The sequence below is a fragment of the Oncorhynchus tshawytscha genome, linkage group LG05, assembly GCF_018296145.1.
Source record: "Oncorhynchus tshawytscha isolate Ot180627B linkage group LG05, Otsh_v2.0, whole genome shotgun sequence".
Taxonomy (NCBI): domain Eukaryota; kingdom Metazoa; phylum Chordata; class Actinopteri; order Salmoniformes; family Salmonidae; genus Oncorhynchus; species Oncorhynchus tshawytscha.
This window is the reverse complement of record NC_056433.1, coordinates 23,021,258-23,042,902: the sequence shown is the minus strand read 5'-3', so window position 1 is coordinate 23,042,902 and position 21,645 is coordinate 23,021,258. Positions and strand designations below refer to the sequence as shown.

The 21,645-nt window shown below is 41.4% G+C and overlaps 1 long non-coding RNA gene across 1 annotated transcript; it reads left to right on the top strand.

Annotated features, from left to right (window-relative positions):
• The first annotated feature begins 3,509 nt into the window (after positions 1 to 3,509).
• Positions 3,510 to 7,337, top strand: LOC112251714. Its single transcript, XR_002953695.2, has 4 exons — positions 3,510 to 3,649; positions 5,418 to 5,489; positions 5,612 to 5,701; positions 7,055 to 7,337. It is a non-coding gene; the product is annotated as an uncharacterized LOC112251714 (long non-coding RNA).
• The last annotated feature ends 14,308 nt before the right edge of the window (positions 7,338 to 21,645 follow it).

The following is a 21,645-nucleotide window of genomic DNA, read 5'->3' as shown; positions in this document are numbered from 1 at the left end:
AAACAAATAACTTTCTTCTGAAACTCCTCAGTCTATTCTTGTTCTGAGAAATGAAGGCTATTCCATGTGAGAAATTGCCAAGAAACTGAAGTTCTCCTACAATGCTGTGTACTACTCCCTTCGCCGAACAGTGCGAACTGGATCTAACCAGAATAGAAAGAGGAGTGGGAGACCCTGTTGCACAACTGAGCAATAGGACAAGTACATTAGAGTGTCTAGTTTGAGAAACAGATGCCTTACAAGTCCTCAACTGGCAGTTTCATTAAATAGTACCCGCAAAACACCAGTCTCAATGTCAACCGTGAAGAGGTGACTCCGGGATGCTGGCCTTCTAGGCAGAGTTGCAAAGAAAAAGCCATATCTCAGACTGGCCAATAAAAAAAAAAGATTAAGATGGGCAAAAGAACACAGACACTGGACAGAGTAACTCTGCCTAGCCTAGAAGGCCAGCATCCCGGAGTCGCCTCTTCACTGTTGACGTTGAGACTGGTGTTTTGCTAACACAACGTGCCATTGGAACACAAGAGTGATGGTTGCTGATAATGCGCCTCTGTACGCCTTTGTAGATATTCCATAAAAAATCTGCCTTTTCCAGCTAAAATTGTTATTTACAACATTAACAATGTCTACACTGTATTTCTGATCAATTTGATGTTATTTTAATGGACAAAAAGGTGCTTTTCTTTCAAAAACAAGGACATTTCTAAGTGATCCCAAACTTTTGAACAGTATGTGTTGCAATATAATTTTCTTTAATACATTTCCATTTCTGCTCAGATGAAAATTCCGATGGAGTTGGCCCCTCAGACCTTCAAGCCACCATTAATTGACTCTCTGTTCCAAGCACAAGTATGTTCTATTGATACAGCCCTCCCCCTGCCCCTGTTAACTCCAGTCTTAAGATTTTTGCCACGTTATTCAGAACAAGGCATTACTGGGAACCTTGAGTGTGTCCTCACTTCAGAATATGTTGCAATAAGCCAATGTTAGGAGGAGCAGGAATTAACCATTAATAGGGCTCTTCAATGTGCAAAGTGGCTTAATGAAGCTCAAAAAAGCATATTCTTCTGAGCAATCTGCTAACATAGACAAACCGCTGGGTTATATCCAACTGGTTTTAACCCTTCATATCCTTTTGGTTTCTGATCAATACATACATTAGGTGCATTCACAGAATCACATCTTTGTAATTAAAAACAAGTAGACTTCTTACATTTTCAAGAAAAATACTGCATGGTAGGCTACAGATCTATGTACGGTTTACACAACACTGACCGTGAGTTGCAGCTCTTGTCTTGTCAAAGGATGGACACGCTCTATATCAGTGGAGGCTGCTCAGAGGAAGAAGGGGAGGACCATCCTCCTCAGTGAAATTTCATAAAAATGTAAGTAATGAAACACTAAAAAAGTTATCATTTTTAGATAAAACCATACTAAATATAGTCCTTTGTCTAATTAATCAAATAATTGATTAAAACACACTGTTTTGCAATGAAGGTCTCTAGTAACTTCAACACCACTCTCTGGGGTAGCACCATGGTGTAGCCGGAGGACAGCTAGCTTCTGTCCTCCTCAGGGTACATTGACTTCAATTCAAAACCTAGGAGGCTCGTTGGCCTCACACCCTTCCATAGACCTACATGGTAATTATGACCACTTATGGAAGACGACATCCAACCAATCAAAGCTTTTGCAGTATGAACTGACATGTTGTCCATCCAATCATAGGATTAGAATCAGAGAATGAACCTAGTGTGTTATATTTAGGTTGTGTCGCAGAGCATTATAGGGGGGTTCAATGTGTTGAGAAGCTTGGTGAGTTGGTGACATTGGATAGAGATTGAAAAATGATAGTTAAGCATTTCTTGGGTATTATTCAATTCAAATTAGTTTCTTCAAATTACAGAAGACGGAGGAGGTAGATTATAAATTGTTTTTCTTGGTTTTAGAACTTTATTTTCGTGCACAGTTGATTTATTTCAATTTGCCTTGCTAATTACAGTAACAAGTAGCAGTAGCTACTTTGCGCCAAACACTACCGCCAATTTTGGCTACTTTTTGTTAAAGAACCCCTTTTATTCTCTGGGGTACACGGAAAAGGTGCACATTAAAACCGAGGGTTGACCTCAGCCTGAGATAATTTAATGAAGAAAGATGAAAAGGTGAGGACATTCAATAACAATTGGTATCAAAAGTGTAGCTGGTTAACACGGAGCCTTTCATCATGTCGCCTGTATTACTGGCCTTGCCTGCATTTTGGAAAATCTGAGCTTTGGGTGAAAGGGGGGTACAGTGGCCTGAAGAACAAATATCGTTCTGCTAAATAGAAAAACAAAAACAGAGAGCATATAAATTACCTCATCAGATTTAAGCTTCTGGGAAAAAGCTGCATCGATCATGACGGAGGTCTGCGTATTCAAACTGCGCGACACAACACGAAAGTAAGAAGAAACAGGGATGTTCTCAAGCGGCTTATCAACACCACTGCGTTTTTGGGCATGCAAGAATAGGCTTTTAGAGGACATGACGAGAGGGAAAGTTCAGCTAACAAGGGCAACTACATCTGGGATGTCTAAATCAATTCAGAATGATTTGATTAGTTTCCATCGCATCACCCATTCAAAGTTAGATTAAAGAGAGAGGTTGACGAAGCACATTTTTTTTGCGTGCTCTCAAGCAGGCTTTCCACTTTCCTCCGGTATTTATATAGCATAGATGAAAATTGCCCCATCCCTCTGGGACCTATGGTGCCACCAGTCTGCTTGCAGTTGTCAGTTATCGTCAGGTATGTGGATGATCAGGGCTTTATTCAGGAACGTTTCTTGGTGGGTGAAATGTGCAGTCTTTTTGGCTTTGTGTATTTTGAGATGTCCGAGTTTAACTTCATGGAGAAACTTGTTGTTCAAACCTACAATAGTGTAGCTGTAATGGAATGTATCTGCTATTAGTATTTACAACTAAATCCCATCCTTTTCCCTGATGAAGAGGTGATGACCACTCCACTCAACTATCATTGTCAACTCTCTCTTGACATGAACTGAAGCCATGTCTCATGTGCCCCCTCATCTACTGGCACGTTGAATGTTTCCTCTCCAAGCACTGTGAGTAGCCCTATCAATTTTCTCTCATTACTGTATGTAGAGTCAATGACATACACAATCACATTATTACACATCAATAATTTGACTCCTTATTTGGACTAACTCATTCTTAGCTCTTTTGTCTTACTGTGTAGTGTGTTGTGCTATTGTTTTTTGTCTTCCCAGTCAAATATTTTCTTGCAATGAAGTCAAGCCTCTGAACACCTCAACTCATGCCTCATACCCTCATTCAATCACTGCTGTGATCCCTTCCCAACACTGTGTAAGTAGCCCTCTCATTCCCATTCCCCATAATATTGACTATAAATGTCTTTATTAAATGCTTTAGGTTAATTTTTTTTGTCTTTGACGATTTTTTAAACACACTTTGTTGTCTCCATGCTTTCCGCGCCTATACCGTAGGTCTCCCATCCTCTTCAATTTTTCAAGTCACCAGCCTCTGCTGCTCTATATTCATTAGTGTCTGGAGCCAAATTCTAACCCGGTGCCACTAAGGGGAGCGACCTTTGCTGCTCACCATGAGACAGGCAGCATTTACCAGTCCAAAGGTGACAAACACATTACATCAGATGGGGTGTCTGGGAAACATGGGCTGTGTTTGTTTATACCAGAAGGTTCCTCCTTAATCAGCTCCAGTGTTGGGCATTTGGGAGGGTTGGTTAGTTGGGGGGGTGGGGGGTCTGCCATACAGAAAGAAAACAACCCTCTCTCTTTAATTGAAAGCAAGTTTGTAATGAAAACAAAATGGTATTACTAGTGCAAGAGGATCCAACCGGTTCCACCTCAGACACTGGCATGTAATTGACACAGGGACAGCCCAGCAACAAAAAAATAACATTTCAAAATCATTTTAAAAATCAGGGAGTAGGAAAAACAGAGTCAGAATACCAGCCGTGGTAGTGTAGTGTGGCTCTGCTCTTTCCCTTCCCCCTCTCCTGGCCCTGACTGCACACATACAGACAGCTGGCAGAGGCTTTTTAAAGACACAGTGCCTCAACTCAACTAGGACTTCATCTGGGGACTGAGGTGATAGTCTACACTCCCTCCACAGTAAATAAACATACCTCCAAATATGGTGTCAGGCTGCATGATCACAGGGCAGTGAAAAAAGGACAAAAGGGCTCCTTTTGAGAACTGTTTGTGTTTCAAGATGGAGAGAATGTCAGAGAATCATGCTGAGATGTCAGAACGGCTGAGCGATGAAATGAATAAAGAGTTCTTCCTGCGTGGTGCTGGGGGAAACACTAGCTCTGAGGGAAGCCTGATTAGGTGTTTTTCTTCACTGACCCAATTGGTGCTTACAAGGTCCTGATCCCCCGGCCAACTCAGTGGCTCAGCGCTGTGACCTGGAGGAATTCCTATCACACCCATTAAACACTGGGCCTCTCTCACGATATGCTAAACCAGACAACTTTGTATTCCACTTATATGGTCAGAGATCATATAACTAGTTCACATTAGTTACTACAAGGACAACTGATGTGCTCTGATTAGGTTCCAAAAGGTAGATGGTTTCCCTATAACTGAGAGAACTGTTAGTTTGTTATTTACAATGGTCTTCCATTTAATACCATAGGTAAAGAAATTTCTGCCTAAAATGACATACCCAAATCTAACTGCCTGTAGCTCAGGCCCTGAAGCAAGGATATGCATATTCTTGGTTCCATTTGAAAGGAAACACTTTGAAGTCTATGGAAATGTGAAAGGAATGTAGTAGAATATAACACAATAGATCTGGTAAAAGATAATACAAAGAAAAAAACAACCGTTCTTTTGTATTTTTTTGTAACATCATCTTTGAAATGCAAGAGAAAGGCCATAATGTAATATTCCAGCCCGGGTGCAATTTAGATTTGGGCCACTAGATGCCATCAGTGTATGTTCAACGTTTTGGACTGATCCAATGAACCATTGCATTTATGTTCAAAATTTTGTATCAAGACTACCCAAATATGCCTAATTTGTTTATTAATAACTTTTCATGTTCAAAATTGTGCACTCTCCTCAAACAATAGCATGGTATTCTTTCACTGTAATAGCTACTGGAAATTGGACAGTGCCGTTAGATTAACAAGAATTTAAGCTTTCTGCCAATATCAGATATGTCAACCTCATGCTACACGCATTAACCTACGTTAGCTCAACCATTCCATGGAAGGGACACCAATCCAGAATAAGTTTTTAACAGAGTGAAAATATGTCACACGCAATGCAATCACTGCAGTATTCATAACTCATCTTGTATGACATGCCTATCCCATCTATAACATTTTTTGTTGTTATTTTGCTCACTCTGTACTATTTTTCCCCATGAAGAAACAGGAACCCCAAACAGTATTTCTGAAGTGCTAGAGAAAATCCACCCAGATGAGAATCTGTGGTCTAACGGTGAGTTGAACTTTGCCTTCCAATGAATCCAGAGCTTAACATGAAATTGACTCTTATTGGTGTTTGCCAATGCTTCAAAGGAAGTCCTTACATGAACATGTATTTCCCGTCTTATGCAACAGCATGCCTGGAGTCACAATGGAAGTTCGAGCCAGGACATAGCCTACCAAGCTTTTAACAGGGAGCCAGAGGCATCCTCTCTCTAACTTGTAGTAAGTCCACTTGGTTTCAATATGAAAAGTTATGCCCTTCTGACAATCTCATGAAATTAAATATTACAAAACAATCCATTTAGTATACATGGTATATTGTTCATCCCCGACCCTGTACACTACAATATTGGCTGAGCGTAACCAATAAAGTGCTTTCTAACCACCAAAGCACACAATTGTGAAATATTGTGGAGCCTGTGGTATCACATGTGGATGTTATTCCCCTTATTTCCCCATTTTTAACACAATCAAATAAATCTGCACTTTTCACAATGACAAGAGCCTCTCAGCTTTGAAAAAAAACATTAAACATTAAATTACAAGTAAAAAGACCAATTGTCTCCAAACAATGAAGTTCACCTGCTATTTGATGAGCGAGAGAGAAGTGAGTCATCATGCAAGTTTTGTTGCAGTAAACATTTGTCATGATGTTCTGCTGCAGTTGCCTGGCAACATTTCAGAGAGAGGGGCGAGGAGAGGAGACAGGCAGTGAGGGCTAAGAATGGGAGGGCAGCCCACACTACTCTAATCAAGCTGCTAAGATGAAGCTAATTATTACTCTGGTAAAATTAAAGACCAAAAATACTAGCGAATCAAACAACCCTTTAATAATAGCATTGTCTGTCTGCATGGCAGGCCTGAAATTTTGTGATTTTAGCGGCCAGGCCATTTGGCCTTCAAGAGGTGCCAAATCTGCCAGGGCACCAAGGCCATTAACCAAATAGCCAATTAAATTGATTTGAAAGCAGAAAAACACTAGCTATTCTGTTAAGAAACACATAAGTGTATGTAAATGTACATAAATAATTAGCATACATGTCAAGGTGTAGATGAAGTGTAGGTGATAGCCTATGACTACTAGACTATGTCATGTCCAGACAGATGCTGACATGAGAAAGGTGCTTGAAAATGTAACCAAACTTGAATTAGACTTTTAATTACATATACTGAACAAAAATATACACGCAACATGTAAAGCATTGGTCCCATGTTTCATGAGCTGAAATAAAGGATCCCAGAAATGTTCCAAATAGACAAAAAGCTTATTTCTCTCAAATGTTGTAAACAAATTTGTTCACATCCCTGTTAATGAGCATTTCTCCTTTGCCAAGAAAATCCCCTTCAACCTGACAGGTGTGGCATAACAAGAAGCTGATTAAGCAGCATGATCATTACACAGGTGTACCTTGTGCTGGGGACAATGAAAGGCCACTCTAAAATGTGCAGTTTTGTCACACAACACATGGCCACAGATGTATCAATTTTTGAGGGAGCGTGCAATTGGCATGCTGACTGCAGGAATGTCCACCAGAGCTGTTTCCAGATAATTTAATGTTAATTTCTCTACCATAGGCCGCCTCCAACTTCATTTTAGAGAATTTGGCAGTATATCCAACCGGCCACACAACTGCAGACCAAGTGTAACCACGCCAGCCCAGGACCTCGACATCTATTTTCTTCACCTGCGGGATCGTCTGAGACCAGCCACCCGGACAGCTGATGAAACTGAGAAGTATTTCTGTCTGTAATAAAGCCCATTTTCTGGGGGAAAATTAATTCTGATTGGACTGGGCCTGGCTCCCAAGTGGGTGGGCCTCATGGCTGTGCCCCTGCCCAGTAATGTGAAATCCATAGATCAGGGCCTAATGAATGTATTTCAATTTGCTGATTTCCATGTATGAACTGTAACTAAGTAAAATCGTTTAAATTGTTGCATGTTGCGTTTATATCTTTGTTCAGTATATACAGTGCATTCAGAAAGTATCCAGACCCCTTGACTTTTCCCACATTTTGTTACGTTACAGCCTTATTCTAAAATGCATTAATGACAAAGACAGGTTTTAGACATTTTTGCAAATGTATTAAAAATAAAAAAAACTGAAATAAATACCATATTTACATAAGTAATCAGACCCTTAGCTATAAGACTTGAAATAGAGCTCAGGTGCATCCTGTTTCCATTGATCAGCTTTGAGATTCCTACAACTTGATTGGAGTCCACCTGTGGTAAATTCAATTGATTGGATATGATTTTGAAAGGCACACACCTGTCTATATAAGGTCCCACAGTTCACAGTGCATGTATGAGTAAAAACCAAGCCATGAGGTCGAAGGATTGTGTCGAGGCACAGATTTCGGGAAGGGTACCAAAACCTTTTTGTAGCATCGATGGTCCCCAAGAACAGAGTGGCTTCCATCATTCTTAAATAGTTTGGAACCACCAAGACTCTTCCTAGAGCTGGCCGCCTGGCCAAACTGAGAAATTGGGAGAGAAGAGCCTTGGTCAGGGAGGTGACCAAGAATCCAATGGTCACTCTAACAGAGCTTCAGAATTCCTCTGTGGAGATGGGAGAACCTTCCAGAAGGACAACAGTATCTGCAGCACTCCACCAATTAGGCCTTTACGGTAGAGTGGCCAGGTGAAAGCCGCTCCTCAGTAAAAGGCACAAACTCGCTTGGAGTTTGCCAAAGGGCACCTAAAGGACTCTTAGACAAAGAGAAACAAGATTCTCCAGTCTGATGAAACCAAGATTGAACTCTTTGGTCTGAATAATAAGCGTCACATCTGGAGGAAACCTGGCACCATCCTTATGGTGAAGCATGGTGGTGGCAGTATCATGCTGTGGGGATGTTTTTCAGCAGCAGGGACTGGGAGACTAGTCAGGATCTTGGGAAAGATGAACAGATCAAAGTAAGACAATGCAGGAGTGGCTTCGGGACAAATCTCTGAATGTCCTTAAGTGGCCCAGCCAGAGCCCAGCCAGAGCCCGTGCTTGAACCCGATCTAATATCTCTGGAGAGACCTGAAAATAGCTGTGCAGCGATGCTCCCCATCCAACCTGACAGAGCTTAAGAGGATCTGCAGAGAAGAATGGGAAAATCTCCCCAAATAAAGGTTTGCCAAGCTTGTAGTGTCACACCCAAGAAGACTCGAGGCTATAATCGCTGCCAAAGGTGCTTCAACAATGTACTGAGTAAAGGGTCTGAATACTTATGTAAATGTGATATTAAAGTTTTTTATTTGTTAATTAATTTGCAACCATTTCTAAAAACCTGTTATTGCTTTTAAACGTTTTTTTGATGTACAGGGATCTAATCGCATCCCACAACTGTCCCTGAGTACGTTTGGAATATTTATTTATCGTACAGAAGGACAAGCTGACCAATAGAACAGGTCAGCTTTTGTACTATGGGGGATAGTAGATTGACTTAGGCTAGCGCTTTTGCTGTTCGTTAGGCCTACTCATCTTGTTGACTGACAAAAAGTAAATGTGGACAGTTCTTCTAACATATTCCATATGCACCTCAGAGTTTGATAATAAGGATGTGCACCGTTGCATCCCGGGTGTGTCGGTCTTTACTTGTAGCCTACTTCGGAGCTGCAATGCCTGTTAAAAACGGCACGATCACGTGACGGGCATTGGCTAATAAGATTTGAGATATCTGAGAAAGCCATGTGAGTGAGAGGTGCTTCAGAGTAGGCTACGGCGATTAGCAACCAGGAGAAGGGAATTATAATTGTTAAATTCAGCCCAAGGGCACAACGGCCACTTTGTGCACAAGACATAAACATTTTTTTTGAGGGCATTGCGGCAACACAACAACGGCCATGGCTGCCAATGCCACCAGCAAATTCGAGCCCTGCTGCATGGTATTAGATAGCAAGAAGTTAGTGAAATGACAAATGTCTTGTGTTAAACAGGGAACACAATAAGCTATGGAGTCAGTTTATCATTGTGTAAATTATTTTCCTATACAACTCTCTGTTGTCCAATAACTTCTTAAAGGGGGATTGGATAAGCACAACAATGGTTAGATTATTTATGAGCCAAGTTATAGTTCATTTGCATTTGACAGCAAACTCTACTGGTCATTAGCATCCAGGAACTGACTTTGCACAGTGTTTCTAAGCAATATCCATTTAAATTATTTAAAGAATTTTGGTTTCTGATCAATACATTGGGTACACACTTACTTACCAAAATCAATTGATCAGATAAATCAAGGAAAAGCAAACTAACCCTTATCTCACGTGTGTATGTCAATGGGTTTCTAAAGTGATGGCTCGTGACACTGCTGCATATTCACACACCATATGGCCACCAAAACACAATCAACTTCCATGTGCTTCATGTGAATTCCTAAGTGTGCTGGAGTGGTAATGGCTCTGTATTCCAATATTAGATTCCATAAAGTGTAGGTCAGTGTGCAATACATGAGCGCATGTGTGTGTGCGTACATGGGTTCCTGCCTGCACGCATGTGTGTGTGTGGGTCTGACAAACTTCATAAGGTAGAGTAGATGAGTATGTAGCCTATCTAACCTGTCTGAGTGCTTGATGTCTGGGAAATTTAGGTAATATCTCCAACATTTCAGTTACAGAGCCACACAGCTTAATTTAATACCTTCAGGCTGGCAATTACATTCCGGGTAGCTACCAGTACACTGTCAATTCCAGAGTGTCGGATAGAGTATTAATTTCCAATGGCTCTTGTTGCTTGGAGACCAGGGGAAAGTTGCTCTCGCTTTTTTTATCTGCTGGATTGCCTCAATGTTTATTTATCCTGCTGCTCTCAGCCAAGTGATGGGGAAATATTCTGGATTTACTTGGGATGAGAAAAACGCTCTTGGTTTAGTGGGAGAAAAACAAAGTGGTCAGTCCTTATCTTGTGGTTTTTTAGTTGAGATGTGCTGCAGATATTATAGACAGTGAAATAAATACAGCCAATAAGAAGTATGTTTTGTTCTAAGCATTTTATCTTTGTCATATAGAAGGAGCATTACGATTGGTCCAATGCGTAACATTAGTCAATAAGTGTATATATGGTAAAACGTCACAATATAGGTTGTGCCACAATCTCACACTCTGCAGTCCAATTTGTCAAGCCATGTAGAACTTTGGTGTTGACCGTGCAGTTCTGTTATGCCAGTGTGAATCGAGCACAGGACTGGTCTTGCCAGTCTGATGGAATTCCACAATCATTTGGCCCCACTGTGTACATCAGACAGGATGGCAGGCATGTATTAACCAGGAGGCATTATCAAAACACATTTTGTTTATATGCTACTGATATGTTTATTTTCTAGTGTTCATCTCACATTCATGTGAGACCAAAATGTAAGAATAACCACAGATATATTTACCTATGGTAGTCTGTAGTCTACGTATTCTGTCTTGAATTTTGTATCTGAATTGCAATAAACTATAGCAAAAAGTGACAGAAGGGGAAAGAGGGAGAAGAAGACATTGAACAGGAACTAATGCTTCAGCACAAAGGCAGCCTGATAGACGCAAGCAGTTCATTAGAGAAGTAGCTGACTTCCTGTAATTAATATCACAACTGATCCAGGGAGGTAAGAATCATATGAAGTTGTTAATCCACAATAAGCTCCCAGTTTTCTTTCTCTGCAGGTTTATTTTTTGTTTTTCGGTATGGATATAAAATCACATGCAGGTATCAGAACTTTCTCCCTCAGAGCTTCCTTTGACAGCCAAACACAGCAAGGACAAGCACAGGAGGAGGGGAAAACGCCATAATGATGGCATCAACACAATATTAACCCATTAATAATAAAAAGCTCTGGAGCAATCCAGAGCAGAGGTGTTTGAGAAACCCCTCTAATTCAAGCATTCCCTCTGCTCGTCCATGATCAAAGTCCAGCTCCAACCCAAAGTGAATTGATTTATGGTAATTGTATGGCGAATTGGCTCTGGAGTGTGTAAACATCCTGTCTTTGCATAATGAAACAAATGAAAGCCTCCAGCCAGCAGCCGCATCCCACTGTTAGAGAGAGAGGAGCAGAGCCAAACAGAGTGTGGAGTGGTGGTCACATGTCCACATTCCTGGTGCGCCTGACCCCCCTGACCCTGCAGGCTGTTTTGGAGCATGGAGCACATATCACGGGGGTGGGACTGGGACCGCATGGGAAGGAGAAGTGTGTAAAGCCTTGCTGTAAAGCCCCAACAGAGAAACACCTTCTGGCCTAACAGCATGCAAACTGAAATTTGGAATAGCATGAAGGGGCATTAATACACAGCAAACTAGTCAGCTTAGAGGTACAATTGGCTTAGAGGAAGGACAGATAGGAACAAGCTCTGTTTGATTGATGTGTTTTGACTGGTGAGGGTGAGGTGTGAGGTGGTAAAAAAAGGTGATGGCAATGATTGTATTTTTATGAAGGTTAAAACCGTAAACTGTTCACTTTACACTCCGATAGAATGCCAAGAGTGTGCAAAGCTGTCATAAAGGCAAAGGGTGGCTATATGAAGGATCAAGTATAAAATATATATAATATATTTATATATTTACACTTTTTTGGTTTCTACATGATTCCATATGTGTTAATTCATAGTTTGGATGTCTTCACTATCATTCTAAAATGCATAAAATAGTAAAAATAAAGAAAAACCCTTGAATGAGTAGATGTGTCCAAACTTTTGACTGGTGGTGTATATACAGTATATATATACACTATATATACAGTTGAAGTCGGAAGTTGACATACACTTAGGTTGGAGTCATTAATTCTCATTTTTCAACCACTCCACAAATGTCTTGTTATTAACAAACTATAGTTTTGGCAAGTCGGTTAGGACATCTACTTTATGCATGACACAAGTAATTTTTCCAACAAATGTTTATAGACAGATTATTTAACTTATAATTCACTGTATCACAATTCCAGTGGGTCAGAAGATTACATACACTAAGTTTAATGTGCCTTTAAACAGCTTGGAAAATTCCAGAAAATGGTCATGGATCAGAAGCTTCTGATGGGCTAATTGACATTATTTGAGTCAATTCGAAGTGTACCTGTGGATGTTTTTTAGGGCCTACCTTCAAACTCAGTGCAACTTTGCTTGACATCATGGGGAAATCAAAAGAAATCAGCCAAGACCTCAGAAAAAAATGTAGACCTCCACAAGGGAGCAATTTACAAACGCCTGAAGGTACCACGTTCATCTGTACAAACAATAGTGCACAAGTATAAACACCATGGGACCACTCAGCCGCCATACCGCTCAGGAAGGACATTCATTCTGTCTCCTAGAGATGAACGTACTTTGGTGCGAAAAGTGCAAATCAATCCCAGAACAATAGCAAAGGACCTTGTGAAGATGCTGGAGGAAACAGGTACAAAAGTATCTATATCCACAGTAAAACGAGTCCTATATCGACATAACCTGAAAGGCCACTCAGCAAGGAAGACGTCACTGCTCCAAAACCGCGATAAAAAAGCCAGACTACGGTTTGCAACTGCACATGGGGACAACATTGTACTTTTTGGAGAAATGTCCTCTGGTCTGATGAAACTGAAATAGAACTGTTTGGCCATAATGACCATTGTTATGTTTGGAGGGAAAAGGGTGAGGCTTGCAAGCTGAAGAACACCATCCCAACCGTGAAGCACGGGGGTGGCAGCATCATGTTGTGGGGGTGCTTTGCTGCAGGAGGGACTGGCACACTTCACAAAATAGATGGCATCATGAGGTAAGAAAATTAGGTGGATATATTGAAGCAACATCACAAGACATCAGTCAGGAAGTTAAAGCTTGGTCACAAATGGGTCGTCCAAATGGACAATGACCCCAAGCATACTTCCAAAGTTGTGGCAAAATGGCTTCAGGACAACAAAGTCAAGGTATTGGAGTGGTCATGACAAAGCCCTGACCTCAATCCTATAGAAAAACTGTGGGCAAAACTGAAAAAGCATGTACGAGCAAGGAGGCCTACAAACCTGACTCAGTTACACCAGCTCTGTCAGGAGGAATGGGCCAAAATTCACCCAACTTATTGTGGGAAGCTTGTGGAAGGCTACCCAAAACATTGACCCAAGTTAAACAATTTAAAGGCAATGCTACCAAATACTAATTGAGTGTATGTAAACTTCTGGCCCACTGGGAATGTGATGAAATAAATAAAAGCTGAAATAAATCATTCTCTCTACTATTATTCTGACACTTCACATTCTTACCATAAAGTTGTGATCCTAACTGACCTAAGACAGATCATTTTTACTAGGATTAAATGTCAGAAATAGTGAAAAACTGTAATGTATTTAGCTAAGCTGTATGTCAACTTCCGACTTCAACTGTATATATATACTACCATTCAAAAGTTTTAGAACACCTACTCATTCAAGGGTTTTTCTTTATTTGTACTATTTTATACATTGTAGAATAATCGTGAAAACATCAAAACTATGAAATAACACATATGGAATCATGTAGAACCCAAAAAAGTGTTAAACAAATCAAAATATATTTTAGACTTGAAATTCTTCAAATAGCCACCCTTTGCCTTGATGACAGCTTTGCACACTCTTATATAATTCTGGTATCACATAAACACACATAAGACATGGAAGAATGGATAGAATTGCACTAAATTAGCTTTAAAACCGCAAAACAAATCTCTGCCCCATGCTAAATGTGTAGAATTGCGGGAATTTAGCTTTAAAACTGCAACATTTTCTCTCCGCCAACAAGAGGGGTGTTAACAGTTTCGGCTCGCATGGGTTGTGAGGTGGGGGTTTGTTACTACGGCGATAAATTCTAGACCTAGGAAATTTGTGGGACCGGACCTTTTTAAATAGTACTTCAGTACCCCTGATCTAGAACATGAAAACTGATACCACCAGGGTCCACACTTTGAGGAGCAGCTAGCCAAGTGGAGAATCCTCCTCTATGAGTAATGACCAAGGGATGGTGTATTTTACAGTCAAATAGCAGCACAGGGTAGGCTATAGTATATTCTGATATCTATAGACAACAATCAAAGCTTTTAGAGTATTATGTGGTTGTGTGCTTTATATTAACCAAAGGCCTTCAGCCACAGCACCGGATACAGAGACATCTGACACTCAAGGTCATTCTTCAATTAGAGCTGACAGGAGATGACTCAAAGCAGCTTCTTTTCTCTCATTACGACCATATCTAAATGGGTATGTTTATCCACAATGTAAGTAAAGCTGACTGAAAGTGTGTTGTGTTCATTTTCAAATGCTGACATTTTTAACCTGCTAAAATACTGACTGTTGTTTTTATCCCTGCTTCAGCATTTTCTAGTGAAACATAAGGGTGAGGTAGTAAGCAAAAAATGTGTTGCTACCAAAGCAGTCCAAGTTTTTACGAAATATAGGCTTCTATAGATTGTAATTATTCAACCGTAATGTACAGCCTCAAACAGTAAATATAAGTAAAAAATCACAAGCAGAGTATCTCAATACCAACAAGGTGATGTAAATACTGTACAAGCAAATATGTAATTTGAACTTTTTACACAGTAAGTTTCATAAGGGCTTGAGACAGCCAACTAATAAAGAAATAAAGAGAATATATATAATTCATGGAAGACATGGATGTACAACATAACCCAACCATGAGTCTCAATAAAAAATGCAGTGTTATTCCTGTGGCCAACAGACAGTTTTCTTGATGTTTAGTTAGAGAGACAAAGAAAGAGAGAGAGAACAAGCGAAACAGAGAATGAAAAGAGAGGGAGGAGGGAGAGAGTGAGAGAGAGTGAGAGTGAGTGAGAGTGAGAGAGAGTGAGAGAGAGTGAGAGAGAGTGAGAGTGAGTGAGAGTGAGAGAGTGAGAGGAAAACAAAGAGAGATGTATTAGGTGACAAATTATATATAATACTAATAATAACTTTATTTGTATAGCGCTTTCAATATAAGTAATAAAGTGCTCACATCATAAAATAATAAACTAAAATAGAAGTACCAACAAAGAAACATAGACAAGAGGTAGAAGAATGAAACAAGATTGTTAATTCAAATCACTCTGTATATTGAAATCATATATTAAAATTATTTTTAAAAATGTGTCTTCAGCAGGGATTTAAAAAGAGGCACTGGCTGAACCTGTAAGCCTGATCTCTGGCAGGCCATACCAAAGTCTAGGGGCTCTAATGGTAAATGTCTAGTCTCCATTATTTTTCAACTTAGAATTTGGAATGGTCAACAGTGCCCTGACAGAGGATCTCAGGCTGCATCCTGGCTCGTAAAGAGATAAACGATCTGAGAAATAGGACGGGGCTAAACCAAGCTTAGTCTTAAACGTGATTAATAACATTTAAAAATCTATTTTTGAAAATGAACGGTTGCCAGTGTAGAGAAGCTAAATCGGGTATGAAATGGTTACAGTTTCTCGTGTCGGTTATAAGCCGAGCTGCAGTATTATGAACTAACTGTAGACGATGGAGTGATTTCAAACGGAGACATTTAGACAAAGAGTTACAGTAATCTAGGCATGAGGAAATAAAAGCATGTATAACTTTCTCAAGATTAGTCACTGAAATAAAATACTTGACTTTAGCTATATTTTTTAGATGATAAAAGCATGACTGGACAACCTTCTTTAAATGCAGCTAAACGTTTAGGTCAGGGTCAAAGAAGACACCAAGGTTTCTGGTCGTAGGCTTTACATTGGTGAAGGTTATTTTTAATCTAGATCCGAGCAAGGTGGGGGCCAAATAAAACCACCTCTGATTTCTTATCATTAAGTTGTCAGACATCCAACATTTGATGTCGGCAAGACACATGTGAAGGGTAGCTATGCTAGCTTGATCACTGGGTCTGACAGGTAAATAAAGCTGCGTGTCATCTGCATTACCAATGAAACTCAATGTTACGATTGAGGATGATGTCACCAAGGGGGAGCATGTACAGGGAGAAAAAGGATGGGGCCCAGAATTGGCCCATGAGGGACACCATAGAGGATAGGTGCTGGGGACAATACTGAACCACCCATGCTCACTGAGAAAGGTCTGTCACATAAATATGACCTGAACTAATCAAGGGCAACACCAGAAATTCCCACCCACCTCTCCAGCCGGTCAACAAGAATGTAAATGATCAATAGTATCAAACGCGCCACTGAGATCCAAAAGAACTACAATAGAGCATTCACTGGCATCGGCAGCCAACAGAACGTCATTGTTGATTTTCAATTAAGCAGTTTCCGTGGTGTGAAATGAGCAGAAGCCCGACTGGAATTAAGACCAGTTTGAAACAACTTTTTCAAAAATCTTGGTTAAAAATTTAGGTTTAGAGAGAGGTACATAATTTCTCAGTGAGGAGGGGTCTAGATTGAGCTTTTTAATGAAAGGTTGGACCAGAGCAGTTAAAATAGGCTGGAAAGGAGCCAAAGGTCAGGGAGCTAGTTACAATAGACATAATATAAAGGCCAACAGAAGGCATAACGTCTTCTAGTTTTTATTTATTTCACCTTCATTTAAACAGGTAGGCCAGTTGAGAACAAGTTCTCATTTACAACTGCAACCTGGCCAAGATAATGCAAAGCAGTGCGACAAATAACAAATGTACAGTCAAAAACACAATAGAAAAATATATGTACAGTGTGTGCAAATGTAGTAAGGTTAGGGAGGTAAGGCAATAAATAGGCCATAGCGGCAAAACAATTTTTTTTTGCATTAACTGGTGTGCAGGTGTGCAGACAATGATTTGCAAGTAGAGATACTGGGGTACAAAAGAGCAAAATAAATAAATAACAATATGGGGATGAGGTAGTTGGGTGTGCTATTTACAAATGGGCTGTGTACAGCTACAGTAATTGGTAAGCTGCTCTGACAGCTGATGCTTAAAGTTAGTGAGGGAGATATAAGTCTCCAGCTTCAGTGATTTTTGCAATTCATTCCAGTCATTGGCAGCAGAGAACTGGAAGGAAAGGCGGCCAAAGTAGGTTTTGGCTTTGGGAATGACCAGTAAAATATACCTGCTGGAGTGCGTGCTATGGGTGGGTGTTGCTATGAAGACCAGTGAGCTGAGATAAGGGGGGGCTTTATCTAGCAAAGACTTATAGATGACCTGGAGCCAGTGGGTTTGGCGACGAATATGTAGCGAGGGCCAGCCAACGAGAGCATACAGGTCGCAGCAGTGGGTAGTATATGGGGCTTTGGTGACAAAATGCATGGCACTGTGATAGACTACATTCAATTTTCTGAGTAGAGTGTTGGAGGCTATTTTGTAAATGACATCGCCGAAGTCAAGGATCGATAGGATAGTCAGTTTTACGAGGTTATGTTTGGCAGCATGAGTGAAGGAGGCTTTGTTGCGAAATAGAAAGCCGATTCTAGATTTATTTTTGGATTGGAGATACTTAATGTGAGTCTGGAAGGAGAGTTTACAGTCTAACCAGACACCTGGGTATTTGTAATTGTCCACATATTCTAAGTCAGAACCGTCCAGAGTAGTGATGCAAGGCAGGTGAGCAGGTGCGGGCAGCAAATGGTTGAAGAGCATGCACTTAGTTTTACTAGCATTTAAGAGCAGTTGGAGGCAAGAGAAGGAGTGTTGTATGGCATTGAAGCTCGTTTGGAGGTTTGTAAACACAGTGTCCAAAGAAGGGCCAGATGTATACAGAATGGTGTCGTCTGCGTAGAGGTGGATCAGAGAATCACCAGCAGCAAGAGCAACATCATTGATATATACAGAGAAAACAGTAGGCCCGATAATTGAACCCTGTGGCACCCCCATAGAGACTGCCAGAGGTCCCCTCCGATTTGATACACTGAACTCTATCCGAACTCTAAACCAAGGCTATTAAGTCTGCCGATAAGTATGCGGTGATTGACAGAGTCGAAAGCCTTGATCAGGTCGATGAAAACGGCTACACAGTACTATCTTTTATCTATGGCGGTTATGATATCGTTTAGAATCTTGAGCGTGGCTGAGGTGCACCCATGATTAGCTCGGAAACCAGATTGCATAGTGGAGAAGGTACGGTGGGATTCGAAATGGTCAGTGATCTGTTTGTTAAGTTGGCTTTCGAAGACTTTAGAAAGGCAGAGCAGGATGGATATAGGTCTGTAACAGTTTGGGTTTAGAGTGTCTCCCACTTTGAAGAGGGGGATGACCGCGGCAGCTTTCCAATCTTAGGCATCTCAGATGATACAAAAGAGAGGTTGTTGCAACCCCTATTACAGGCTAGTAATAGGGGTTGCAACAATTTCGGCTGGTCATTTTAGAAAGAGAGGGTCCACATAGTCTAGCCCAGCTGATTTGTAGGGAACCAAATTTTGCAGCTCTTTCAGAACATCAGCTATTTGTGAAGGAGAACGGGGGAGGGGGGCAAATTTTGCAGGGGGTGCAGAGCTGTTGGCCGGGGTAGGGGTAGCCAGGTGGAAAGCATGGACAGCCGTAGAAAAATGCTTATTGAAATTCTCAATTATAATAGATTTATCGGTGGTGACAGCATTTCCTAGCCTCAGTGCAGTGGGCAGCTGGGAGGAGGTGCTCTAATTATCCATGGATTTTACAGTGTCACAAAACTTTTTGGAATTAGTGCAAATTCCTGTTTGAAAAAGCTAGCCTTGGCTTTCCTAATTGACTGTGTATATTGGTTCCTGATTTCCCTGAAAAGTTGCATATCACGGGGGCTATTCGATGCTAATGCAGTATGCCACAGGATGATTTTGGGCTGGTCTGTTCTTAGTTCTACATTTTTTGAATTGGGCATTCATATTTAAGATGTTGAGGAAAACACTTTTAAAGAAAAACCAGGCATCCTCTACTGACGGGATGAGGTCAATATCCTTCCAGGATACCCGGGCCAAGTCGATTAGAATTTTTTTTTAGGGAGCGTTTGACAGTGATGAGGGGTTGTCGTTTGACCGCAAGCCCATTACAGATGCAGGCAATGCGTGTTCCTGGTTGAAGACAGCAGAGGTGTATTTAGAGGGCAAGTTTGTCAGGATGATATCTATGAGGGCGCCCATGTTTACGGATTTAGGGTTGTAGCTGGTAGGTTCCTTGATAATTTGTGTGAGATTGAGGTCATCTAGCTTAGATTGTAGGACGGCCGTGGTGCTAAACATATCCCAGTTTAAGTCACCTAACAGTACGAACTCTGAAGATAGATGGGGGGCAATCAATTGACATATGGTGTCCAGGGCACAGCTGGGGGCTAAGGGTGGTCTATAACAAGCGGAAACAGTGAGAGACTTTTTCTGGAAGGGTGGATTTTTAAAAGTAGAAGCTCGAACTGTTTGGGCAGAGTATGATAGAACTCCACAGGCTCTCTCTGCATTAGACTGCAACTCCGCCTCCTTTGGCAGTTCGATCTTGATGGAAAATGTTGTAGTTGGGGATAGAAATGTCAGAATATTTGGTGGTCTTCCTAAGCCAGGATTCAGACACGGCTAGGACATCAGGGTCGGTGGAGTGTGCTAAAGCAGTGAATAAAACAAACTTAGTGTAACGGCTTTCTTCCGTCGAAGGAGAGGAGGACCAAAATGCAGCGTGGTTAGAGTTCATGGTGTTTAATAAGTGAAACTAAACATGAACACAATAACAAAATAAGAAACGTGGCAAAACCGAAACAGTCCTATCTGGTGCAGAGAACACAAAGACAGGAAACAATCACCCACAAAGTACCCACAGAATATGGCTGCCTAAATATGGTTCCCAATCAGAGACAACGATAAACAGCTGCCTCTAATTGCGAATCAATCTAGGCAACCATAGACATACAATATACCTAGACAAGATAAAAACACATACATCACCCATGTCACACCCTGACCTAACCAAAATAACAAGGAAAACAAAGAATACTAAGGTCAGGGTGTGACACTTAGGGAGAAGGCTTCTGATGTTAATATGCATGAAACTAAGGCTTTTATTGTTACAGAAGTTAACAAATGAGAGCGCCTGGGGAATAGGTGTGATGCTGGGGACTACAGGGCCAGGGTTAACCTCTACATCACCAGAGGAACAGGGGAAGAGTAGGATGAGGCAACGGCTAAAGGCTATAAGAACTGGTCGTCTAGTCAATTGGGAACAGAGAATGAAAAGGTCAAATTTCTGGGCGTGGTAGAAAAGATTCAGGGCATAATGTACAGACAAGGGTATGGTAGGATGTGAGTACAATGGGGGTAAACCTAGGCATTGAGTGACGATGAGAGAGCTTGCATCTCTGGAGACACCAGCTAAGCCAGGTGAGGTCTACCCATGTGTGGGGTGTGTGACAAAAGAACTATCTTAGGCATGTTGAGCTGGACTAGGGGCGCTACAGTGAGATGAAACAATAACTAACCGAAACAGCAGAAGACAAGGCATATTGACATTAGAAGGAGGCATGTGTAGCCGAGTGATCATAGGTTCCAATGAGCAGCAATAGATGAGTCCGGAAGTCGCTCGGTAGTCGCTACTATGCTAGGCAAGTGGGAGGCACACCGTTCAAAAAGCTATCAGGCTGGAGCTAGCAGATGGGTCTTCAGGGACAACGCAACGGAAAAGCCTGTTGAAACCACATTGGACAATTACGTCAGCAGACCAGTCGTGATGGATCGGCAGGGCACCGTGTCGGTAATAAAGGGTTCAGGCCAATTGGAAAAAGAGGTATTGTAGCCCACGAAATAGTGTCTCTACCTCTTCGGCTAGCCGGGAGATGGGCCTAGCTCGAGGCTAGCTCAAGGCTAACTGGTGCTTGCTTCGGGACAGAGGCGTTAGCCAGCGGTGGCCACTCGGTTGCAACTAGCTAGCTGCGATGATCCGGTGTAATGGCCCAGAGCTTGCGGGCAGGAATCCGGTGATGTGATGGAGAAAAGCAGTCCGATATCGCGCTGTGCAGACAGGTATTGACCGAGCTAAAGCTGGCTGGTGACCGAGCTAAAGGTGAAGACCGCTAGCCGTGGCTAACAGTGACTATTAGCTACTAGCTAGTTAGCTGGCTAGCTTCTGATAGAGGTTCCAGTTATAACGTATGACAAATACAGAGCCGTACCACATTGGGTGGGGCAGGTTGCAGGAAAGTATATTTAGATCGTAGATGGAAAGTGAGATCAAAATATATCTGGGAAAAAACGATGAGACCAACTATTTACATGGGACAAGACGGGACAAGACAAACACACGTCCAACTGCTACGCCATCTTGGATACTAAGTAGTCTTGAAGGGACCACATCCAAGGGG